This window comes from Canis lupus, chromosome 22 (assembly GCF_011100685.1).
Source record: "Canis lupus familiaris isolate Mischka breed German Shepherd chromosome 22, alternate assembly UU_Cfam_GSD_1.0, whole genome shotgun sequence".
Taxonomy (NCBI): domain Eukaryota; kingdom Metazoa; phylum Chordata; class Mammalia; order Carnivora; family Canidae; genus Canis; species Canis lupus.
The window spans coordinates 59,836,215-59,860,624 of NC_049243.1; the positions used below are offsets into that span (position 1 = coordinate 59,836,215).

The 24,410-nt window shown below is 51.9% G+C and overlaps 1 non-coding gene across 1 annotated transcript in view; it reads left to right on the top strand.

The window, feature by feature from the left end:
• The window catches only part of LOC102155469, a 592,200-nt gene that overhangs the window by 325,446 nt on the left and 242,344 nt on the right, over positions 1 to 24,410 (top strand). The window lies entirely within an intron of this gene.

Here is a 24,410-nt window from a genome sequence, read left to right on the forward strand (position 1 = left end):
GTGGAATGCGATCCCTGTAAGACATGAGTTTTTCTCAGTTTTGTTCACAGATGTGGCTCTAGTGGCTGGGACATTGTGTGGCTCTCTCAACTAACATTTGTGGAAATAATGAAGTAGAGGACCATTGAGGCATTTTAGGCAGGAAGGTGACATGGTAACATTTTCATTATTAAAAGATTACTGTCTGCAATGAGGTGACTGCTTTGGAGGGGAGCCAGGACTTCAGGGGTGACCAGGTAGGATTTGATCAAAATTCTGTTAGCCACTATTCCTGGAGGCTATGTAGATAGATGTGGCCATAGTGGGAATATTGGCTGTAAAATGGTTTTTAGGCTTCCAGACAAAAATAACCCCTGTTTAAAAACTAGGTGACCTCTGAGGAAGAACCCCCAGAACCACACTGGAGATTTGACCTCCATTCCCTAGGTGAGTATGTAAACCATACCCATGTAGGTAGAAGCAGGCAGCTCCCAGGGCCAGCTGTGCCTCCTGCCAGCTTCAAGCAAACAAGAGAAAGCTCAGAAATTCAGAAAATGGGGTCCATGCTAGAGAGCCAAACACAGCAGTCAGAACAAACAAGAATCAAAAAAGGGACCCAAGCATAGTTACCAAGGCACACTCATGAGGTTTGGAACCTGGGCTGAGACCCTCTGTGGGCAGATGAGGTGCCCTGAGGATATCCCACTTGCTCTCAGCCACCATGAGGGGACAGAGAGGTCCGACATTCCCTAGGAAGAGGTTCTCCTAGCTCTAGGAGATGTTCTCAGAAGACAGGACCATTGATTTTCCTCAGAACTCTCAGGGGCCACAAGACTTCGTAGACCAGCACTGTGTTGAATCGCCAAAAGCACAGCTGTCTCTGGGGAGCAGCAGGCCCATGCTGCAAGGTGTCCCAGACATGGTGAGGCTGGAACAGAGGCAGGGTTCTGGAATCTCTCAGTGAGAGAGGGGCCCTGACTCCCTGTGCGATTGACTCACCCAGACACGGGTGGTCTTAGGGGAAGTTTCTCTGAGCTGAAGGAAAAATCAGAAGGGACTCCTGGCAAGGGTAGAAACCAGAGATGTCTCACTCTTGCTGGAAGCTTCTTAGACTTTAGGTGTGACTAGGATCATACAAATTTCCCCATAGACACTAGTTGAGATGCTCATACTCAGCAGTTCTCAAAGTACAGTCTGCAGACCCCAGCGGGTGCCCGAGACCTCACAGGGGCCCACAAGGTGAGAACCATTTGCGTAAGAGCCAGGGCTGGGATCATGGGCCTGTGTCTAGGAGGGTCCCATGCTTGGTCCATTGAACTGTTGTTGGAGTCTCCAAATTCTTAGCAATTTCTAAACAAGGGACCCCATTTTCATTTTGCATGAGGCCCTGTGAATATTATGCCTGGTCCCAATGACGGCACTTAGACAAGAGTGGTAGGCTGAGGTCCAGGACATCCCCTGGGATCCCTGCCTATGCTGTGCACACCCTGAAGCACGTCTCTCTCCAAGTGAGAGGGCAGGGCCAAGGTATTGCCCCAGTGACTATGTGCTATCTCGTGGCACAAGGGCTGTTGCAGAGATCACCAAGGTCCCAAACAAGCTGACTTTGAGTTAGTCAAAGAGATTGTCCTGTGAGGGTCTGGCCTCATCAGGTGAGCCTTCGAAAGCAGAGATTTTCTCCAGCCTTTGTCAGAGGGAGAAAGCCCACAGGTATGTGGTGAGTGGCCTGCAGAAGGGCAGCTGCCCAGAGCTAGGAGTGGTCCCCGGCTGCGAGCAAGCAAGAAGGCAAGGATCTTAGCCCACAGGGCCACAAGGAATGAATCCTGCCAACAGCCTGAATGGGTTTGGAAGAGGACCTGAAAGCTGACAAGAATCACAGCCTAACTCACAGCTGGAGTGCAGTCTTAGGGGACCCAAGCCAAGGATGTGGCTAAATTCTACCCAGACATCTGGCTCCCTGAAGTCGTGAGCTTGTTCGTGGCTGCTAAGGTTGTGGTAATCTGCTTTGCAGCCACAGAGTAGGTGCAGGACCTTGGGTGCCTGTCTCGCTGCGTTGGAGTTTGTGCTGGGGATGAGCCAGCAGGAGCCTAGCGAGGATCCCATCTGCCAGGAGCATCATGTTCTTCATCACCCTGCACTCGCATTAGGGAAAGCCAGCTCTGCTTTTGAATGTTCTGGATAGAGCAGTAAAAAGTTCCACCTGTTTAAATCTTGAATCTTGATTCAAGGAGAAGAAACTTCTCCTGCAGAAGTGTGACACCTGTCTCAAGAAACGCGCTCTGTGATGGCTCAGCTTACAGCAGGAACTTTCATCGAAAACTTATCCCGCTCCTGTGAGCTTGACGTGCCCCAGCACTTCAAGATGTTTCTCCTGAGATGTGGTGATATTTAAAAATATTGCTTAATAAATAAAATGTATCAATATTTGGAAGATCTGGCTAACTCTGGTCAATCAGTAATTTCCAAATGACAATGCCTGACAGTAATTAATCGTGCATTTGGAGGGCAAAACAGACTAATGTATCTCACTGTGGCAGCGTACAATTTATTTCTAGGGCCCTGGATTCCACAAACCTAACCTGGAAGACACTGCTGCTTGTTGTGTTTTGGTGGAGTATCAAAGAAAAACCACAACTATCTGAAAAGGCCATTAAAACACTCCTCCCTTCCCCAGTGACACATCTGTGTGAGGCTGGATTTTTGTCTTCTATTGCAATCAGAACAACATATAGCAGCAGACTGAAGGCAGAGAATGAGAAGCTGGCTGCCTTCATTGCCCAAGACCTCAAAGAGATTTGCAAAAATGTAAGACAATGCTACTCTTCTCACTGATTATTTTTTAGGAAATATACTTATTTTCATAAAAATGTTACTTGTATTAATGTATAGTGGGTTTGTTATAGGTTTTTTTTTTTTTAATTAAAATAAGGGGCACCTGGGTGGCTCAGTTGGTGAAACATCTGCCTTCAGCTCAGATCATGATCTCTGGGTCCTATGATCAAGTCCTGCATTGGGCTCCCTGCTCTGTGAGGACTCTGCGTCTCCCTCTCTCCCTGACCTGTTTGTATTCTGTGCTCTCTCTCACATAAATAAATAAAATCTTTTTTAAAAATAAATTAAAATTAAATATGTAAGCATTTTCATATTTTTAATTTCTAACATGGTAATAGTCAGTGAATATGACTCACAGAAACAACTCTTTTTGTTTTTCCATGATTTTTAATAGTATAAAGGAGCTTGAGAGCAAAAGATTTGAGCTCATCTGACCTCATGGCACATGGTAAGGAGACTGGGCCAGGAGAAGAAGAACACATGAATGTCGGTCATGGGCTGAAATGAGTCCTTCTGAAAGGTGTTCAAGTCCCGACCCCCACTACCTGTGATGGGACCTTATTTGGAAGTAGGGTCATTCCAGAAGTAATCCAGTGAGTGGGGCACCTGAGTGGCTCAGTCAGTTGAGCATCTGACTCTGATTTCAGCTCAGGTCCTGATCTCAGGCCTGGAATCGAGCCCTGCATCAGTCTTTGAGCTCAGTGTGGAGTCTACTTCTCTTCCTCTGCCCCTTCCCCTGCTCACTCTCTCCCTAAAATAATAAATAAATTAATCTCTAAAAAAAAAGAGGCAATCAAGTGAGGAAGAAGTCATTAGTATGACCGGTGTCTCTACATAAGGTGACATTTGGACATAGAGGACTATCACTGAGGATGGTGTGAAGACAGCCACCTGGCAGGAGTGCTGGGTCTGCAGGCCTCAGACCCCAGGATTGCTGGACCATGCCAGGGGCTGGGAAAAGCAAGAAGAATTCTCCTCCAGAGCCTCCGAGGGAGCCCGCCCTGCTGGCACCCTGATTTCCGACTTCTGGTGTTACCAGACTGCGAGATATTACATTTCTGGGATGTTCAGCCACCAGTTTGTGCTGCTGCATTGTGGCAGCCTCGGGACATTGACACCTGTGCTGCCCCAAGCACATCACCTGGGTGACTTCACCCTGTCCCTGGGATGGATAGGATGGGTGCCATTCTGTTCTGCTTTGCAGGAAAGCAAAGGATTCGGGATGTCAGCATCGTGCTCCTTCTGGCCCCTGTACAGCTGCTGAACACAGAGCGGTTTTTCTGCTCTTGCCCGGACCCCCTTGGTGATGGCTCGGTGACGTGACTGTGTGCAGGCCTGTTGTAGGCCCCAAATGGACTTCAGCCAGAAGCACTCCATTTGTGGATGCAGTTTATCCTTTCATTGTGATACTCATACTGATGAGGTCATTATTATTTAATCGTACTGGCCTCGTACCGGACTGTCAGGTTACTATTATTTTTTACTGCAGGACATCCAGTTCAGCATTCCCAGCCCTCAGTTTTCTCCATGAAAGCAAACACCGACAGTCTATGTAGGACAGTAGTAGGCACTGGAGGGGACACCAGGGCAGGCAAGACGGGTCCCGCCAGGGGTGACGAAGGCAGAGATGAGAGGTCAGAGCCAGGCACCCTGGGATTTCGTGGGCTGGGCTGTCATGAGAGAGCAGGAAAGTGGGAACAGAGGAGGTGAGCAGACCTGGGCTCAGAGCTTCGAGTAGAGGCTGCACAGGGATGACAGGGCCTGGAGGTGGCCTGCCCTGCATACCTCACACGCTCTGTGCCACCGCATCCTGTGAGCAGTGCTTGGCCAGGGCAGGCAGTGGGGCCCGCGCTGTTTGGGGTGGCCGTAGGTCATGGAGTCCCTGACACGTCCCCTTCAGGTATCTGCTGCTCAGAAACAGGGCACACCCTCGGGGGCACTCGCCTAGTGCAGGCTGATGAAGGCACACTGTGCCAGGAAGGGCAGCACCCCTGTGTCTCAGTCTCCCCAACACGCTTCCTAGGAAGCTCTTCCTGTTCAACTTCTGTTCTCCGTAGCTCAGCCTAAAATAGCTACTGCCCCAGACTCAGGTCTTTGGCACAGGATGGTGGAAAGCTAGCCTGGGAAGCAGAACCCCAGGGACACACTTGCCCTGCCCCGTGTGAGTCCCGGCTCCCTGGTGAGCGCCCTGACTATGGACCTTCATGAGGCTGGGGAGTGGGTACAGTAGCCTGGGGAGGGAGCACACCCCCATCCCATCCTCACAGCACACGAACTGATTAAGAACTCGGAAGTTAAACTTCCTTCCACCTGGCTAATGACTGCGCTCAAACAGGCCACCCCCACATCATGCCGCTGGTGTGCGTGGGGCCCCAGGGCCAGGAAAGCAAATCCTCCAGGGTCCTCCAGCAGCCTGTCTGCACAGGGTCAACGACCATGCCTTCTTCTCCTGCCAGGCCACACTCGCTGGAGTATTTCATGATTATTTCACATGGCAGAAATCATGGAAATACATTGGTGTGGAGGGAAATAATAAGCAATTGATTAAAATTGGAGAAGCCAGTTGATGAGATGCATTTTCCCTGGTGATTTGTGTTAAGTGCACAAAATCAAGCCAGGCTTTGTGTTGTAACCGAGCTACTCTCACAGCAGACAAATATTTCCTACCTAACAATTAACTTGCAGATTAGTCAATCTTAGCTATCTAGAGGGCAGATTATCCAGTTGGTGGATTATGCAGGTTCCTCATTTGTCCTCATTACATCACTTTAGATAATGAGAAAGATCCCTCGTGGCGATGTGGGGAAGATGCCTTTCTACAGCCGTGTCTGACTTTGTGTCCGGTCATCCTTTCTCTGCCTTCCTCACAGGGTGCTTGGTTGCGTTGGTGTCTGAGGGGAGAGGAATGAGCTCGGTTGTCTAAGTTTACATGATTAGTAGGTTGTCCCTGAGAACTGACCGCAGTCCTCTGGTCTTTGAGACAGACACTGGACTTTTTCTCTTGGATTCTTTCTCTGTACTCTGCACTAAAAAAATGAAACACAGACTTCTCTATCTGGAATCTTGTGATGTTTTCTTTGGAACGCATTGATAATCTCTGCTTACTAGAGTTTTCATTCTTAGATTCCCTGTCGCTATCTGTCACCTGTTCCAGTTTTGCTGGTGACATAATTGGGAATTGGCTCTACATTTAGCTACTATGTGCCCACCCTCGGTAGAGGAACACGCTTCTGGCAGGTGTGCCAGGGAAGCATGGTGCAGTGTCTGCAGAGGACCACTTAGTTGATCAGTTTGGGGATGAGCCAAAATGTTGGCAATCTGAATGGATAGCTTCTTCACAGATGAGCAGGTCACCCTAGATGGATTCACCTTGATGGATAAAATTCTTTAGCCATCCAGTAGATGGGAAGAATAAGGGTGTGGGCCTTCTCTAGCCTATGGGCCACCTCTTCTTATTGAGGTCAATGTTCATACCACAAAAGACAAAATAAACAGAAACCGAAGACTTGTTGCAACACTATTTTCTCAACAACCTATACGGAGGAGCAATGATGACCTTACCACCTGTAAGCTGTTAAAAGCTAAATTCAGTAGTTGCCACCAGCTTGAGTTTTTTGATTGCCTTTTCCCTTAGCTTACGGGTCTGAGTTTGAATTCTCACACTCTGACTGGCTGATTCACCAGCACATGCCTGGGGTTCAGCTTGTTGGCTGTAAATTGAAAAGTTTCTATTCCTTACATTTGGCCCAGATATAGAGAGACCGGTTAGAAGACCATCATGTCAGTCACGCCTTGTCACATAAATTAAGACAGGGTTTTCCTATGTACTTTCAAGTATTGTCTGATAACCTGGTAGATTCTCCCTCTAGGTAGAAGTCTGACTTTAGTTAAGTGTAGAAGAAAATGACCCCCTAGGTGTGTGTGTGGAGGGCATGGTGGGAAAGATATTGTTGCCTCTCTGATTGGGACTCGTCCTGCCACCGTGTCATTTCCTGAGCTATGGGTGTCATTTCAGACTTCAGCCTGGCATCCTCCCTTTCTTGTGACTCAAAACAAATGAAGATCATCTAATCCTAGCAAAGGCCTTTATTTAACAAAAGGAGGTAACATCCAAAAAGCACTGGAAAAATATTCTTTGGACTTTCCAGATGAGTGAGGATGTTTGATTTGCACTGGTTATGCCGAGGGCACTCTCCACAGCTTTCATGTAGAATGCGATCAGAAGTAGACATTGAATCAGAATAGAAGGTTAGACTCTATGAAACCAGGCTTTTCGGACAAACAACAGCCTGAGAAAATGCCAGAATATAGCAAAAGGCTGTGGCCAGGAATGGGAGATGGAGAAATTTAGTCACAAAAAGTCCCAATTTAGGATCTTGGGCCTGGCATCGGAGGAGCCTCAGACAAGCAAGTAACAGAGTTAATGACAGGGAAAGCCAGGCGGGTAGGTAGCATGTAGGGCTGTCCCATGCTGCGTAGACAAACCTGTATAGAATAGCAGTGCAGGGTTAGAGTGGCACCGTGGCAGCTGGGGCCTCGGAGATAAGACTCCTGCAGGGACACTGGCCCTCCCCACGTCACGGCCAGCGCAGCTGAGAATGGGGAGAAGGGACCTTGATGCGAGGAGGATCAGTGGGGAACTGTAAGCAACATGGTGGGAAAACCCTGGAGACGTAGGGAAAAATGATAATCTGTGGGGCCTCTCCTCAAAAGGAAAAGTGAAATTATAGAAAACATGAAGACATAAGCATTTACAATTAAACATGAGCAGGCAGGAGGGTAAACAGTGGCCAACACACAGTGGGATGATGAGAAGATGCTCCCACTGCTGGTTCTAATACCTATGAGCAGATGAAAAATTCATTTCAGATGAACTGCTTTTTTCCTCTGGGACACGTGCGAACAGCAGACAGTGCATCCAGAGTTCATCCACTGTGTCCTAGTAGCACTCAGCCCAGCCTCCTCTCTGCTTTCTGCTTTGGGGCCACAGATTCTGTGTTTCTGGTGGGGGTGGGGGGGCTGCAGGCCCAGGGAGGATTGGCAAAAGAGGGGGGTTACACAGGGCACCCTGCATGCTCTCCATAAACAATCATTGGATGGATGAATCCACATACACCCACAGACGTGTGCATAGGCACCACACTCCCAACTGTACTTGGGACCTTCCATCCCATGTGGATGCAGGAAATACTTCATTTAAACATGGCATTGATGTTAGTTATGGACATTTTTATGTGAGGTGAAGCTTGGCCAGGTGACAAGAAACGTGGATGCATGTCACTTATGACATATCAGAACCTCTACGCTCCTCCATTTCCCCCACGATGGTGGAAGCATTGGTTGATATGGAGGTGGCGTAAGATAGAAGCTTCCAGATGCTGAGCCAACCCATGAAAGACAGCCCTGCAGGGCATCCTCAACCCACAGCTTGAGTTGAGAAAGTGCTGAGAAATAAGGTTAATTGTCTTAAACCACCGTCGCTTTGATGCTGGCTGTCCCAGCAGCATCACTGAGACTACTCTGACTCTAACCAGCATCTGTGTTTCATTATCCTTTGGTCAAGGCTTATCTGTGGTGCGTTCCTACTGAACCACACCTGGACAGGCCTGGGACTGGACTCAGAGTAGATACAAAGACCTCCTAGAAAGAAGGTTGCCTGGCATCACATAAAAATCTCCGAAGAATGGCTCCCAGCTCCCAGCTCCCAGGGGAAAGGCAGGCTGAGGCTCAGCGGCTTCCTGAGCTCCTTCAGGAAGGAAATCCAGGTGCAGCTCCCCCTCCCTCGTCCACAGTGTGCAGCCCTAACTCCATGCGTCCCTTTGGCCCACGGCAACCGAGCGTGGTGAGCTGGTGTGCCCTCCACGCAGGGTGAGCCCAACAGACGTGCACATCGTATGCCTGGCCTGCCTCACCTCAGCAGCGGCTGGGCATCGAACCACCCCGAGGCAAGGTGGGGCCTTGAGCAGACTGCCACTTGGAGGGAGAATGGGCCCCCCTCCAGGAAAGAAAACCCAAGGACACCAGCTGCCTGTCAGTCTTCCAAAAAAACTGGAGCATGAGCAGTCTGGCTAACTGCCAACCGTTTCCCAAGGAAAGGAACCTTACTGGTGCTGTTACTCAGAAAGCTGCTCCGAGAAGGCGGGGAGGGGCGGAGGGTACGGGTGCAGGCTGGCCATGTCCCCTGTTCTCCGGCCCCGGGACTGCATGTCCTTCCACGTCTCCAGCTTTAAACATCGGCATGGCTCGGTGTGGCTTCCGTGGGCGCCCTGTGTGCCAGGCTGTCGTGCGGGGGAGCACGCGGGACCAGGCGGACCCGGTGTTGGCTCTACCTCCACCCTGCCTGGCAGAGGGACATGCTCCCCAGCATCTTCTGAGCCGTGAAACAGAGATGGATCCATGGGATGGTGAATTTCCAAGTTTTCACTGAGCTGGAAAGAACGAGAATCCATGTTCTCAATACTCTGACCAGTCTAACCAGGGAGGACAGCAGAGAGGGCGTCCAGCCTCCTTTACCCTCCACACGCTCCCCGTGGCGCTGGTGGCCGGTCGTCCTGTCCCCGCCCGCCACTGCCGGGCGCCTGTCGCGGCGACTGCGTATCTCGCCTCGGCCGGCCCGGCCCGCACCCCACAAGCGCTCTGCTCTGCCAGGCCCGCATCTTCAGGAGTAGCCTCTGCCGGGACCGGAGACCGCGCCGCGCCTCCTCCGAGCAAGGACACGGCCCTGAGCAGGCGCTTTCTCCCAGCCTGGGCGCCCAGCTTGAGGAGCACGCTTGCCCCGGGGCATGCTTGGCCACCCGCCCCTCTGGGCTGTACTGTCTCCCTCCACCTCCCGCAAGGATGGGGGTCGGTGGGAGAGGGGCTCTGAGGCCAGCCCGCCTGTGCCCCCGGCCCCGCGGCCTACCGTTCCGGTGCCCCGAACGCTTGCTGTGAAGCCAGAGCCGAGTCCTGAAAGGGTCTTTTTATTTTTTATTTTTTTGCATTCCTCTCATTTCTGTTGAAACGTGACACTCAAATTCGAGACGGGAGCAGAGATCAACAAACCCTGTCAGCCCTTGTCAACCCAGGTGTGACAGTACCATCTTCCTAAATTGCCGCTAATCTGCCAGGGATCTCTGGATCCGCAGCCTCCATCGAGCTGTTTGCTCACATTCAGTTAACACTGTACGTTTCCCCTTCCGAGGTGTCACTGTTTGCCATTTAGTAAGTAGGAAGAACCATGAGAGCGACTTGAAGCACATGGATTTGGGAAGCCGGAGAAAGCTGATTAGCTATTCAGGGGGAATAATCTTATTGAGAGCAGTGAGTGCTGTGTAAAGAATGCTTCTCCCTTCCCGGTAACAATCTTCTAATTATGTTGTCAGGCTTGCTGTTGAGTTCTCCCCCTGTGCCATTAAGAAACCGTTTTCTATGTTAAGAAAGAGATTTCCAGATTGTGATGCTGTTTGCTGATTTTTTTTTATTGTTTAAAGAATCTGTATGTATTAAACCAAACATTAAAAAATGATTCATGTGCAACATAATTACTTAGGATGGGGCCCAGCGACACGGGTGGGGGTGCAGGAGGAAGGGGTGCATGGGGTGCCCCTGGGTGGGAGTCTGGGCTGGGGCGCGGGCTAGCCCACACAGCGAGGGGTCAGGAGAGCCCGGGTGCAGTGCCGGCCGTAGGTGCCCCCCGCAGGACAAACATGTCCGGTCGGTAGATGTTCTTCACTGAACAGGAGAACAAGAAGTCTGTGGGCAAATGTGCCCTCCTGAGCTCCCCCAATCCCTGCTTGAAAGGGAAGAATTCAAGAAGCCAGAAGATGGTACCTGCCCTGAGCTGTACCCTCTGATCTCAGACCCGCTTCTGGTGGGAGAGAGTGGCGGGGGTGGGGGGGAGCATTGTCTTTGCTCGCGGGCAGGCAGTGTCTTCCTTCATACCATCTACTACTAAATAACGAAGAGCAAGGAGATTGTTTGTAATCTCTGCATGAGCCAGGGCACAAAGGGTGGTTATCAACAGATTTTGGTATAACAAATCCTCCAAAATAAACAAGCCCTGAAACCAGAGCTCCATGTGACACCCAGCAAAATGCACAGCATTTGGGCATGGTTCTGGAGTCAGAGTGGATACAAAGACCTCCTGGAAAGAAGGTTGCCTGGTGCCACATAAAAATCTCTGGAGATTTTTTTCTCACCTGTTGGGCTATTCACGTACAGCACAAGGACTCGGGCTCTGTTTCTTTGGCCATAATAGGATTTTAGGTGGGTTCCATTTGGAATTAATGTGCTTGGGAGCTTGGTCACAACACCTTCTGGTGTATTTACAGGGGCGGGGTGTGGTATCAGAAAGACCCCTCTGGTAGTTGTGGTCTATGCGATAGGAAGATAGGAAGAGTCCATCAATCACTGAGCAGTCGTTAGGGTGAATCCGCAGGGAGCATCAGGGAAATAAGCCCAAATAAAGCTCGCTCCATGCCTTCATGAAGCTGGAAGTGGAGGTTCCCGGGAGGGTGTCCATGGGGGCAAAACTCATCTTAGGTCAAGTCACCCATTCCTGCCCCTGCCACCCTGGACAAATGCTTTACCTCTCTGAACCTGGGCTTCTGGAACTATAAGTAAGAATAAACATTCATTTCAGAGTTGTTATAAGGCTCAGAAGAAATTGCCTGGCATCAGTAGGTGCTCAGTAAATTGTACATTTGCTGAGTTAGTTGGCTAGTTCTCAGTGAAAGGACTGCCTCAGTGGTGATTTCCATTTTGTTTTTTTTTATCTCCTTATTCGTTTTGTTTTTTTGAGCAATACATGCACACAATTCAGAAGACATAAAAGAATGCCTCCCAAAAAGTCAGTTTTCTTGTTGGTCAATTTGTGAAGTCCAGCTGCTTCCTCTTACATTTTGGGGTGGGACCTGGGAGTAGAGCTCACTCAACACTGAGCCATCAACCCAGAGAAAAGGAGGAGCAATATTCCATTGTTTATACAGATTTTACCATAAGGTACATAACCAGGCTGCTATTGCTTATTTTCAATATTTTACATTGCATCCAATGCTGCAATGCATGTCTTTGAACACATATATTTTGCACTTAAGTCAGCATATATAATAGATGAATTTCCTGAAATCTGATTTCTAGGTCAAAAAGTGTATGCATTTTTTATAGGAAATGGCCAGATTGTCCTCTGTAAATTCTGTACCAACTTACACTCCCTCAGACCCCAGGAGAGATGGCATCTCCCCACGTCTGACATCCTTATCAACTCAGTGTCATCCAACCTTCTGATCTTTGCCAACCCGAGATAGAAACAATGGTATCTCACTGTCATTCCCATTTGTCTTTCTCCTGTTATGCGTAAAGTCGTAGTTTTATGTGTAAGAGGCATTTGTACTTCATTTTCTATGAAGTGCTTCCATCCCGTGGCCATTTATTCTATTAGATGACCGGTCTTTTGTTTATTGATTTGGGGAAGTTCTTTATCTTCTAGACAAATTAGCACTTTATGATATGAATTCGAATATTTTGATTCAGTTAGTCATTTGTCTTGTCTCTTTGTTCCTGTTCCTTTTTGTAATTCAACATTGTTTTCTAATTTTTTTATGTAGGGTAAGGCAAAGAGTTCTTAGGCTTGACACCAAAAGCACAATCTGTAAGAGAAAACAAGATAAATTGAGCATAATCAAAATTAAGGACTTCTGCGCTTCATAGGGCACAGTCAAGACAATGGAAAGACAAATCACAGATGGGGAGAAAAGATTTGCAAGTCATATATCTGATAAAGGACTTGCATCCAGAATATGTAAGGAACTCTGAGAACTCAATAATAAAAAGACAAATAGCCCAGTTTAAAAAGTGGGCAAAGTATCTGAATAGACATTTTACCAGAGGAATGCTATACATGGTGGGTGAGCACAGGGACGAGCACAGGGACGTGCAGCGGCATCGGTCATGAGGAGATGCAAACTGAGGGCAGAGGGGACTCCACTCCACATCCACCAAGAGGGACAGTGACAACTAGATCCACACACATGTTGGAGAGGACGCCGAGAAATTGGAATCCCCACAGGTCTTGGGTGGGAATGCAAAACTGTGCAGCTCCCTTGGAATTCGCTTTAGTGGTTTCTTTAAATCCAGGAAGCAGTGGACTGTATGGTGTGGCTGCTGCACCGCTGGGAGGAAAGAGAGCAAACGGCTGTCCACACGACGACTGGCGCAGAGCCCACATCGTGGCCCAGAAGGTAGACGCACCCACCGTCTACCAGCAGCCGAGTGGATGAACACGGGTCGGTGCCCCCATGCCACAGACTGTTACCAGGAACACGAAGGAACAAGTTAATGACGCACACAACACAGACACAGCTCGGGGTCATTCTGCCAAGTAAGGGAAACCTCAGAGTACTCTCTCCACGGCTCTATTCACACACATTGTAAAAAATGCAAACCCATCTCTGGTGGCAGAGAGGTCAGAGGTCGCCAGGGAGGGTGCAGTGGGAGCAGAAGTGAGAGCACAGGGCATGACTGTGATCTCGTGCCTGGTCCAGATCAGTCCAGATTGTGGGGACGGCTGCATGGGGGCACAGGTGTCAGACCATCGTCATACACTCCACGCACGGGGGCTTGCCGTCTAACAAGTAAAACTCGACACTGTCAGGAAGGGGGAGTTGTGTATAAGAGCAGTCCTGTGTGGCAAAGATTTCACATAATTTCATGTTTCATGTGTGTGATCCCACCTGGAGTGGGTTTGGGTGTATGGTGTACAGTAGAAATCTGGGGTTTTTTTTCCCCAATGAGACAACATTGTTCACTATAAAGTGATCTTTCTGCCCCCTACCCCAAAGTGCAGTCTTTATCATGTCAGCCCTGACGTCTTGAGTTCTCCTATCACAGAATCCTCTTGTCCTAGAGCCTTTCTCTTTCCTTGTCTCCTTTTCAATTAAATAAATATTTTTAAGAGCCCAGTTGCCCCATGGGAATTTAAAGGGAAGATGATTTCATATCCAGCCCTGTTGTTTGCTAACCAGGTCACCGAGCCTGCTAAGCTCTCTGAATCCTGGCCACCCTCAGACTTCACGCCGCTCTCTCTAAGACAAGGCTGGCGGGAGGCCTGGGCCTCAGGGTCAGTGATTGGCAGGTGCACAGAGACTGTGCAGAGTCCAAGGAAGCCTGGCTGTGCGACCCTGCCTGGGCACCAGGACAACAAGGAGCTCTGAGAAGCAGGCCGGCCTCCTCCACAACCGGGCCACAGTTGCCGTGCACCCTCCCAGACTTGAGCTTTTTTCTGATTCTTGACTCCTTGGTTCCCCTGTCCAGTTTACCCTTCCCACTTGAAACCTTCCAAGAGGGCTAGTAGGACCATTTTAACTCACGGGAGGCCAAAGGACAGACCTTAGGGCTTCTTCCAGGCTCCCAACACCCAGCTTATTTGTAAAAGTAGTAGCAGCTGACAGCTCAAGTCATGAGCCCTTGGGTCAGGCATCCTGCCCAGCACAGAATATCCCAGCACCTCTGTCCCCGTAGTGCAGATGACAAACCTGACTGAAAGGAAATTTGCCTCAAGGCCACACAGCTGGGGAGGGGTTGTGTCAGGATTCAAGCCTGTGCATCTTCACTGTAGGGTAGAAACCTCAAAGCACTGATCATCCATAATCACACATTTAAAGCAGGGACAGGCGAGGGCCCACCGCTGCCTGAAGGAGCAGGGAAGCGGGATGGTTCTTGGCTTAGAGGTGAGATTTAGAGGGAAGGTGGCAGGCTGGCTCTTAGGTAATGGGGGTCCACTGTGGCTGCAGTCCAGGAGCTGGGGTGCCCCTGTGCTTCTGAGTCTTTCCGTGTGCACACTGACTTTTCAGATGCTCCTGGGGAGGCTCTTGTGAGCCTGGCCAGCCATGCAACGCAGGGAAGTGAGTCAGCCTTTGCCCCAAAGTGGGGGTTTGATGGAGAAGACAGGAGTGAAGCCAGGTACTAAGAGGTGGAGGGGTGGGGGCCCTCATGGGCAGAAGGCCCGAGGAGGACGAAAGGCACAGAGAAAGGCCCAGACAGGACCGGAACCAAATATTTCTAGTTCTTGGAATTACCTACACTTCTCAAGAAATTCACTGCAGCTCTGCTCTAATTAATAAGTCATTACACATCATTTCTATTTAGCGGCCACTGTGCTAACATCACCCCCACATGCTCTGCTCACCCCAGTTATAGAGAGTCCCACAGACAGGGGAGGAGACGAGAAAGGTCAGAGTGTGTGTGCCCCCGAAACCATCACTGAGCATACACATTATCCTCCCAGACCACGCATCGCGTGGCCTTAACACATGGCTATTTCTGTGGCTGGCATGGTTTCTGCTGGGCTCAGATCACATTTGTTCTTAAAGCTACAAATGAGCTGGTGATGTGGGGCTCACTAGATGGTGAGGGCTTTTTCCTCCTCTTCCTACCCCATAAATGTCGGGCTTTACCTGTAGGAAGAGAATGTCTATGCAGCAAGTGCATGAGGCATTCGTCTCTGTGAGCTACTTGGTCATGGCTTGGGGTTTTCTTTCGTGCATCAGAACCACAGAAGACAGAATTTTAAGTCAGGAAGACCTGGAGAAATCATTTGTCTTGGCTTCTGTCTCCCAGAGCAGGGGTCCAGCAGAGCCTGAGGTCCATGGTGATGCTGTTACTTTGTCTCCCTCATGAGGTTTGGGCCAGCAGTCATTCATCGCCCTGCTAGATTGAGAAGTTGCAGGCCACTATGATGACAGGCACACTGTTCTAGTTCCGTGAGCGATTCTTTCGTAGAAGAGCTTGATCATGCCTGCTCTGCATCCCACTCAGTGCTATGAAAGGTTCCCACCTGCTGGAGTGGGAGGGGATACTTCATAAACCAGAATGTTCCAAGCAAGGCTGAGGCATGTTCACTGTTTCCTGTCTGCGGAGCCTGCAGCCTAAATGCCCGAGTCTTAGGGTGACGCTGGATTCCTGCTACACCGTTTGTGGTAGAGGCACTACTGAAGATGTCATTGTAAGTGGAAGGACACCCGATATCGTCCAGTCACTTCCACAAACAGACATCCAGAGTGAGATGGTTTATGAGTTCATTGGACTGTCTGCTTTCCAGCTGGGCCACGTAGAGCAAGTGAGGCAAGCGAGGCCCCAGTGGGTGCAGAGTTGGGGTCCTGGGGGGAGTGTGCTCCTATCCATGTCTAAGAGAACTGGGTATGAACATGGCAGAGAGAAGCAGCTAGAAACCAGGCACTCCGAGCACAGACGAGGAAGGTAACAGTGTTGGCTCTTGTTCTCAGAAGCGGTGGGTAGGACTGCGGGGGTGTTGGGGGTGTGGGTGCCCTGTCCACCTTCCTTCGGCCACTCTCCCCTGTCTGCTCCTCGCAGCAGTGCTCAAACTCTCTTCAGTAGCAGAGAGCCCTTCTGCTACCCTTCTGCAGCCCTTCTCTGACACATGCATGCACACATGGACATGAACAGAAAAGCTAAAGGGATGGTGGCCAGTTGAACCACCCAGCCAGGGTCTGCAGGAGGCCGCGTGGAGCATTGTCAGTGTTTGCCAATGGGCCTGGTCATGATACTCACCCAGCGCCGGCCGGTGGAGGCAGCTTTCCCAGGGAGGGGCCTGGGCTCTGGAGCTGTCTGGGGCAGGACATGGAATTAGTGACACACGGTAGGCCTGGAGGAGCAGCCAGTCTGATGGAAGCACTCAGGAGCACAGGGGGTCAGGCTGGGAGTATAGATCTGCGTTTGGGCCAGTCTGGGATCAAGTCCCACCAGGGGGAGGGAAACTGGTGCTGTGGGGGAGGAGGTGGGTCAGGAGGCGCACCTTGCTGGCCGTGGGCCCTCCGCTCACCCTGCTCTGGCATGTGAAGCACACAGAGAGCCCTGTCTCTCAGCCCCTGGATCCGGGGTGGGTGGGGACCGGCGTGGCTGTGGGAAAGTGCAGGAGAGCCTGGCCTCGTGCCAGGTGGAGTCCACGGCGGACACACGGCAGGTAATTTGGCGGGAGGGACCCCCGAGGGCAAGGGCAGTTCTGAGGTTGGACCCGCCACTGACATCTTTGCACACAGATCCCTGTAGCCTCTATCACCCCTTCCCTCAGCACCTCAGTGTTCACCCCCAGATGGAAGGGGAAATGGGTAACAATGCAGGAAGGAGGCGTCCTGCTCCCACATGGTTTCAGAACTCACCAGAGCTGGTGGTGTGCACGGGGGTGGGGGGGTGGGGGGGTGGGGGGGTGGGGGGGTGGGGGGGGTCCTCGCCTGCAGCTCCCTCCAGACCCCTGGGACACCTGCTTCTGTGCAGGTACTTCCTCTTGGGTAAGGATACACTTACAGTGCTGGGACCACTGAGCTCTGCTGAGGTCCCTGCAGTTGAGGAGAATCCCTGGGAGGCACTGGATCCTTGCTAGAGACAGGGGAGGAGGTAAGGGGAGGGAGAGGGAAGGGAGAAGAGGGGAGGAGGAGGGCATGGGGGGAGGAGGAGAGGAAAGGACAGGGAAGGGGAGAGGGGGAGGGGAAGGACAGGGGTGGGGGAGGGAGGGAAAGATTGTGGTGGGAGAGGAAAGGACATAGGCATGGGGAATGGAGGGGAAGGGAGAGCACGGTAGAGGGGATTTTATATGGGAGTGGGTCCTTTTTTTAGGGAATTTTTTTTAGGGAATTAGGGAAGGGCGGGGGGGGATTGGGATCCGTTCCTTTTCTGTTTTTTACTTCTTTTTCGCCCGGGCGAGCTGGGAGGCCGGGAAGGGGGGGGGGCACGCAGTGGGAGGGGATGGGTGGTGTGGAGGGATGGGGGAGGGCACAGCAGTGGGAAAGGGGACGGGGACGGGGACGGGGTGGCAGGAGAAAACACAAGAAGCAGCGCAACCACACCTCACAGAGGTGCTGGGTGGAGAGCGGCTGTTGATCCCATCTGTCCATCAATCCGTTTCGGGACTTACGTTCATCGATAGCGTCACGGGCCTCCAGTGTGCAATTACAGCCAGAAGTGCCTTCTCACTAAGGTACATAATGATTCATGCTGAGAATGTAATTAAAATATTGTGGTAGTTTAAAAATAATGCTCTATTAGGATAATACCCCAAAATGGCTAATCCAGAACGAGTGCTTCCTGCTCTGATTACACCGCGGCTGGTAGGGTACATCAGATGCTTCCAGCTAGATGTGGCGGCCTGTGCAAATGCGCGAGTGCGATGTGCACAGGGTCCTGGGCCGTGACGTTGGAAAACCTCCATGTGCTCCCCAAGTGTCCGTGGGCAATGTCTCCAGTCGACTCTGGTCTTGAAGCTCTGGCGTCAGGACTCAGCAAGGCTGCTCTAAATATCCTCTTGGTCTGTCCACACGAGGACACACTGGACACCTGCTTGGCGACCTTTGCCTTTGTCCTTCTGCAAGTTGCACTCAGCAGCCTGAGACCCAGAGGGTGTGCAGAACCCTGGGCTACCAGCTGGGGACGGGTCCCGGGGACCCCAGAGCAGCACAGGTATCCCTTGGCTGGCTGGGGAAGAGGCCGGAGGAGGTGGGGTGCTGGCACCCAGGCCGTGTGATGCTTCCTCCTCAGGTATCAGGAGATCATGCTGTGCAGCTGCCGGCAAGCACCCTTGGGAGGCCCCTGCTCTCTGGAAACTCATGCTTCCAGATTCCCAGGCTGTGTCTGCCTCAGGCACAGACTGCTGTGCACCCACCCTTCCTCCCAAGGGCTTGGATTCCATGGGTCTGCAGCCCTCACCTGCTCCCAGGCTGCTGGCTGGGGTCACTGCTACTGCACTGCCCTGTGACAAGCATCTGGGCTTCATGAAAACCTGTCTCAGAGTTTTCTCTTAACCCTTCATGCTAATAAAAGATAAAGTTAAATTAAAAGACAAAAGCAGGAAAAAGAAACAAAAAGTAGGCTCAGGTTCACACATGATGTGCCCATGAGCTGTGTTCTTGCCCAGTGCAGTGAGTGTGGGCACAGGTGTTCACAACTGTGGGTGTGCCCTGGGGCAACCCAACAGAGCTTCCCAACCTGGGTGGCTTAAGAAACAGCCTCACAGTTGGGAGGCTGGGAACCTGAAATGAAGGTGTTGGCATCAAAACCACGATGAGATACCACCTCACACCAGTCAGAATGGCTAAAATCAGCAAGTCAGGAAACAACAGGTGTTGCCGAGGATGTTGAGAAAGGAGAGCCCCGGTGTATGGTTGGCGGGAATGCAAACTGGTGCAGCCACTCTGAAAAACAATGTGGAAGGTCCTTAAGAAGTTTAAAACAGAGCTACGACCCAGCAATTGCACTACTGGGGATTTACCCCAAAGATACAGATGCAGTGAAACAATGGGGCACCTGCACCCCAATGTTCACAGCAGCAATGTCCACAGTAGCCAAACTGCGGAAGGAGCCTCAGTGTCCTACAACAGATGAGCGGATAAAGAAGATGTGGTCTATAGATACAATGGAATGTTGCTCAGCCATCAGGAAAATGAAATCTTACCATATGCAACGATGTGGATGGAACTGGAGGGTATTATGGTGAGTGAAGTAAGTCAAAGAAAGACGAATACCATGTGATCTCACTCATCTGTGGAATTTAAGAAGCAAAACAGAGGATCATAGGGGAAGAGAGGAAAAAAGATGAAAGTAGAGGGGGGCAAACCATTAGAGACTCTTAACTCTGGGAAACAAACTGAGGGTCACTGGAGGGGAGAGGGTTGGGGGACGGGTCACTGGGTGATGAGATGAGCGCTGGGTGTCATACACAACTGAGGAATCATGGAGCTCTGCTGCTGAAACCAATATTGCAGTGCATGATAACCAATCAGAATTAAAAAAAAAAAAAAAAAAAAAAAGAGGTGTTGGCTGGGCTGGCTTTTTCTGAGGCCATGGAGTCTGTTCAGGCCCCTCAGCTTCCGGTGGCTGGGGTGCGCCTTGGCCCGTAGACACAACGCCCCAATCTCTGCCTCCATTGTCACATGGCAGCTTCGCTCTGTGGACGCCTGTCTCCGCACCTCTTCCCCTCTCAGGGGCCTCAGCCTAATGACCTCATCTTTAACTCCTTCTGCAGGATGACCCTATTTCCAAACAAGGTCATATTCCGAGGTCCTAAGGGTGAGAACTGCAATATGTTCTCTCGGGAGACACAGCCCAGCTCATAACAAGGCCGTGCTGCTTTACCAAAGCCCCGGAACCGGACCTTCAGGGACAGAATCCCCAGTCCTGGGGTGCAGCTGCTGCCCAGTGCTTCCTGGGTAGGAACCCGGGCAAGAGGGGTCACAGGAAGACCCCCTGCTGCTCCCCCCTCCCACTCCTAGACAGTCCCCAGTGCTTCCCGCGGGCCAGGGCGCAGAGAGGTCAGCCCAGCCTGCATCTGGCCCTCTTAGCATCTGTGCTCGTGCTGGCCGGCCCTTTCCCAGGTTCAGCCTCGTACGGTCCGTGAGCTCACGCGTCGCACGTAACCCCTACTTGCCCTCCTCCTGCCAGCAGATGCCCTGGAGGAGGAACCCAGCCAGTTCCGGAAGAGAACCAGCCTTGGGGTGGACTAGAATCGCCTTCCTCAGCTAAGCGGCGTTTGGCCAGTCTCACCTCGAGCTGCCCTGCCTCCCGGGCTTCTCACTGCGGAGGAGGGAAGGAAGGCGTACCTCACTCGGAGTCTGCACCTGCCAGCACCTGGAGCTGTTCATGAAGTTCTGTTCACAGAAGAAGTAGGCTGATTTTCCTGAAATCGTTCGTTCACATGCCTGCAGAGATGCGAGTATTCATGTCCTCTAGCAGTCATTATGAGAATTGGGGCCTCCTGGAGTCAGAGTTGCTTGCCCTCTTCACTGGGTCTTGGGCTATGCGTGACATTGCAGGCGTGCCATGGTGGCACCATCACTGTCATGATGATCATGTGCGGAGAATGTGCCCAGCGCTTCTATCCCAGACAGAGATGGGAATTCTGAGGTGCTGTGCTCAGCGCTGGTGTGGACAGACACAGCATCCCAGGGGGCCGTGCTGAGCCCACTCACGGCTGGGCCAGGAGCTTGGATGGCAGCGGGAGGGGGGACAGGGCCCTAGTTTGCTGGACAGTTGGGGAAAGGGAGGGAGAATCCAGGTGGAAAGTGATGTTCATGGTGCTTTCACGGCTCACACGTTGTGTCCAGAGGCTGGCCGTAAGGCCCCGTGGTGATTTTTGAGCTGTGAGCATTGCTGCGTCTCCCACCTCCTGCACACCCACACGGGCTCAGCGGACACCTGTCTCTGTGTTTCTCCTCTCGATGTGCCAGGGCCGGTCCCCAAGAGCTCCCTCGGAAATGCCCCTGGTCTGCCCGGAAGCTGTGACTCTCCTGGCCAGGCTGCCTGTTCCCGTCAGGAGTCCCCTCGGTAGGAGCGCCAGGCTGTCTCGGACGCCTGCATTAGCCCCGGGACCGCCCTTTGCATCCAAGGCCTGGCAGAGGGCAGCGGCACATTTGTATCTTGGCTCTATAGATAGAGACTTTACCTTCTATTTTATTTTTGTTTGCCTTGTTTGGGGAGCCGGATCTTTGGTCTTGGCTTTGGTTTGTTTTGAAGATGAATGTGGAAAGAAAGAGCAAACGGAGGTCAGGAGAGATGGAGGCGAGTCCGCCGTCCCGCCAGGCAAACGCTGTGAAACTTATAAATATTGCACCTCGTTCTCCGGGAAGCCGCTCTCTGGAGGCGCAAAGTGAATGCGCACACTCTCTGCATGCGGCAGACCTGTCTGTGCTGCCAGAGAAATTGTTTTTAAAGGGGGCTCTCAGGAACTGTGCAGAGATGGGCTTTTTATACACTTTACACCCATGGGGCATTCGAGAGGGTTCTCATGGAATGAAAGAACCTTGGCCCACTCTCCTGTACCATGAAAGAAACAGGCATTTCTGCACGAAGCCACATTCTCCTGACTGAAAGCTGGGCCCTTTCCGCCGTGACAAGGACCTGTCCTTCGACCCCCAGCCTGGGACGTAGCCCCGGCTGCTGCTGTGCTGTCTTGTGTGTGGAGGGGGAGGCACAGTCTTTGAAGCCCAAGGCCTTCTGCAGTCGCAGCGTCCAGGACGGGCCCGAAGCCACTTGGAGAGCCCGTGGCTGTGCTCTGAGCCCCTGCACCCCGGCCAGGAGCCACCTGTGACTGCTCCTCACCTGCAGAGTGTTCCTGCCCTGCCGGAAGGCCCCCCCTCCAGAGGGAGAGACCTTCCCCAGGGCAGAGAGTGGTGGACAGGAGTCCTTCTGTCCACTCGACATTAATAATGGTAATGGCCACAGCCATGGCAACTGTCATTGTCACCACTGTCACCACCACCATTGTTACCATCTACCGAGGGACTCCTAGGCTAAGCATGTCATCTCCATTGAGATAGCTGGTCTCCAGCCAAGCCTGGAAGCAGTTCCTGTTATCCTTGTTTTACTAGAAGAAGCAGTAGCTCAGAGCCTGCAAGTAACTTGCTGGGACCACACAGGTCTCTAGAGCCAACTGCAAACTCAGGTCAGCCTGGAGATAGGGAAGCTGTGGGCCTGGGTGTCCTCTGTGGGCAGACGACCCCGAGGACAGCCAGCCTGGGAGTCCGGCAGGCCCCACTGCCCTCTTGCGTGCACCCAGTTGGTCTGTCTGGGCCCTTGGTTGGTGAGTGACAACACGAAGGAGAGTGCACGTTGTACCGTTTACTTAGCTTCTCCCATATGGTTTGATGCTGTGTGTTCTTATTCCAAAAGCAGGTGGATTAGAAGGCTTAGGAAAACTCATCTTTAAAATATAACTCTTTGTTCTTTCTCTGTGGACCATGGAGCCATCTAGAATGCAGATCAGCTGGGCTTCATAGAGAGCACGCCATGCTGACCCGAGGGCATGAGTCAACAAGATAATTCCACTTGCTGATTGTTCATCTCCAAAGGCTGAACTGCAGCTGGGAAAACACGGCCTACACAAGCCGAACCACACGGCAGCCACCTCCTTTATGTCAGCTCACCTGCCGGTGTGTTGTCGCTAGCAGTTCCTGCCACGTGCCAGGAACTATACTTCGCTGCCCAGTCAAACAGCCAGTAAGTTTACGGAGTAGATCTACTCTCATTCCCATTCCACAGACTGGGCGGTAGAGGAGCTTGGCCCTGTGCCCGCAGCTGCTAGGCTCCACGTCCAGGCGCATTGCCCTAACCCCCGTGGTGTGCTGCCCAGGGACAGGGAAATAGGGCAGCGTGCGGCGTCGGACCACAGCTTAGCCAGAAATATTGGCGGAAAAGCAAAAGCCGAATCAACCAGCTGTTCAGCAGTGTTGCCACACACGCAAAGAAGTTCCTGGTTTACGTGACTTTTCCCACTGACTTAAATGGGTCGGCAGCTGTTTTGATATCATGCAAACATAAAGGAGGTGGTTTGGGTGATTCTGCAAGACATTTCCTAATGATGAAACAAACTCTGCAATCCGTGTATCTCGGTGAGAAGGTACCGGCCTATGAGTGAAGCTCTACCTATAATGCCTTCAGCACCCCAGTCAGAGAGCCCGGGGCACCAAGGAGGCTGGAGCCACCGTTCCCAGCCCTGCCCGCCGTCTGAGGTTAACAGGGCTCACCTGGGTGGTGGACATGCTCTTTGCAAAGGGCGGCTCTGTGATGGGCCCTGTGTCCTCTCCTGCCCGGTGCAGAGGGGGCGCTCCGCCCCTCTCCCCTCTCTTCCCCCTGCCTGGCATTCTCCTGGCGTCTCCGCTTGCTTCTTCACTGGCCACCCTTCCTTGCTGGGTTATTTTAGAGGTTTCTCACGCACCGGGCACAGCCGGGCAGTGTTCATCTACCTACCTGATGCTCTCTGTCTTTTAGAGGAGGCAGGCCCGTCGTGTTTGAGGTGATGGCTCCTTACCTGGTTTTATTTCATCCATTCTAAAGTCTGCTGTTTACTTATTTTGTTATTTGGTGTTTCCCGCTTCTCTCTCTGCGGATCTGACCAGGCAGCTCTCTTCCTGCCCTGTTGCTCCTTCCTTCCCTCCAGGACTACTGGGGTCCTCCCTGCCGGAGTGCACACTCGGTCCCATGGTTCTGTGCGCTCTGTGAAACAAGTGGCCAGGTATTCCTCCCACCAAGAAGCCCCCCGCCCCGTCTTTGGATCCACTTGCTACTCTTTCTCCTCATGTCCTTCTCTGCACTTGGAAGCACCTAGTCTCCTGCATCCAGTAGGGTGCACCTCTCGTGCTCAGATGTACCCATTCTCTCCTCTAGTTGCCCGATGACTCGTTCAGTGGGACGAGGGTGTTTGTTGTAAGAAACAAATACTGTGTTGGACTTGAGTCTGACAAAACTTGCTCAGAGGTGCGCTCCAGGTGCTTCCACCTGCTGCTCTGGCTGGAGACCCCTCAGGGGCATTACTTCCCTGCTGCTCAGGGGGCACCGGCCTTGGCCCAGGGGTCTCCACACCCTCAAGCTCTGGCCAGTGCCACAGTCGTTGGAACCTGTCCAGCCCAGAGAGGGTGGCGAGAAAAACCACTGGGGTTCCCCAGTAGGGCCAAGGCCTGGGGGACTGATGGGCTCACTGTGCCTGTCTTCCAGATCCCCCTGTATTGCTGAGCACAGGGACACCAGGGGGTTTGTGGGAGACTCTCAGAAGCTGTCACACTCCGAATTCCCACCGAGCTTCTTCATCCTTTTTTAAATTAGGAGGCAACGCGGACAGATCC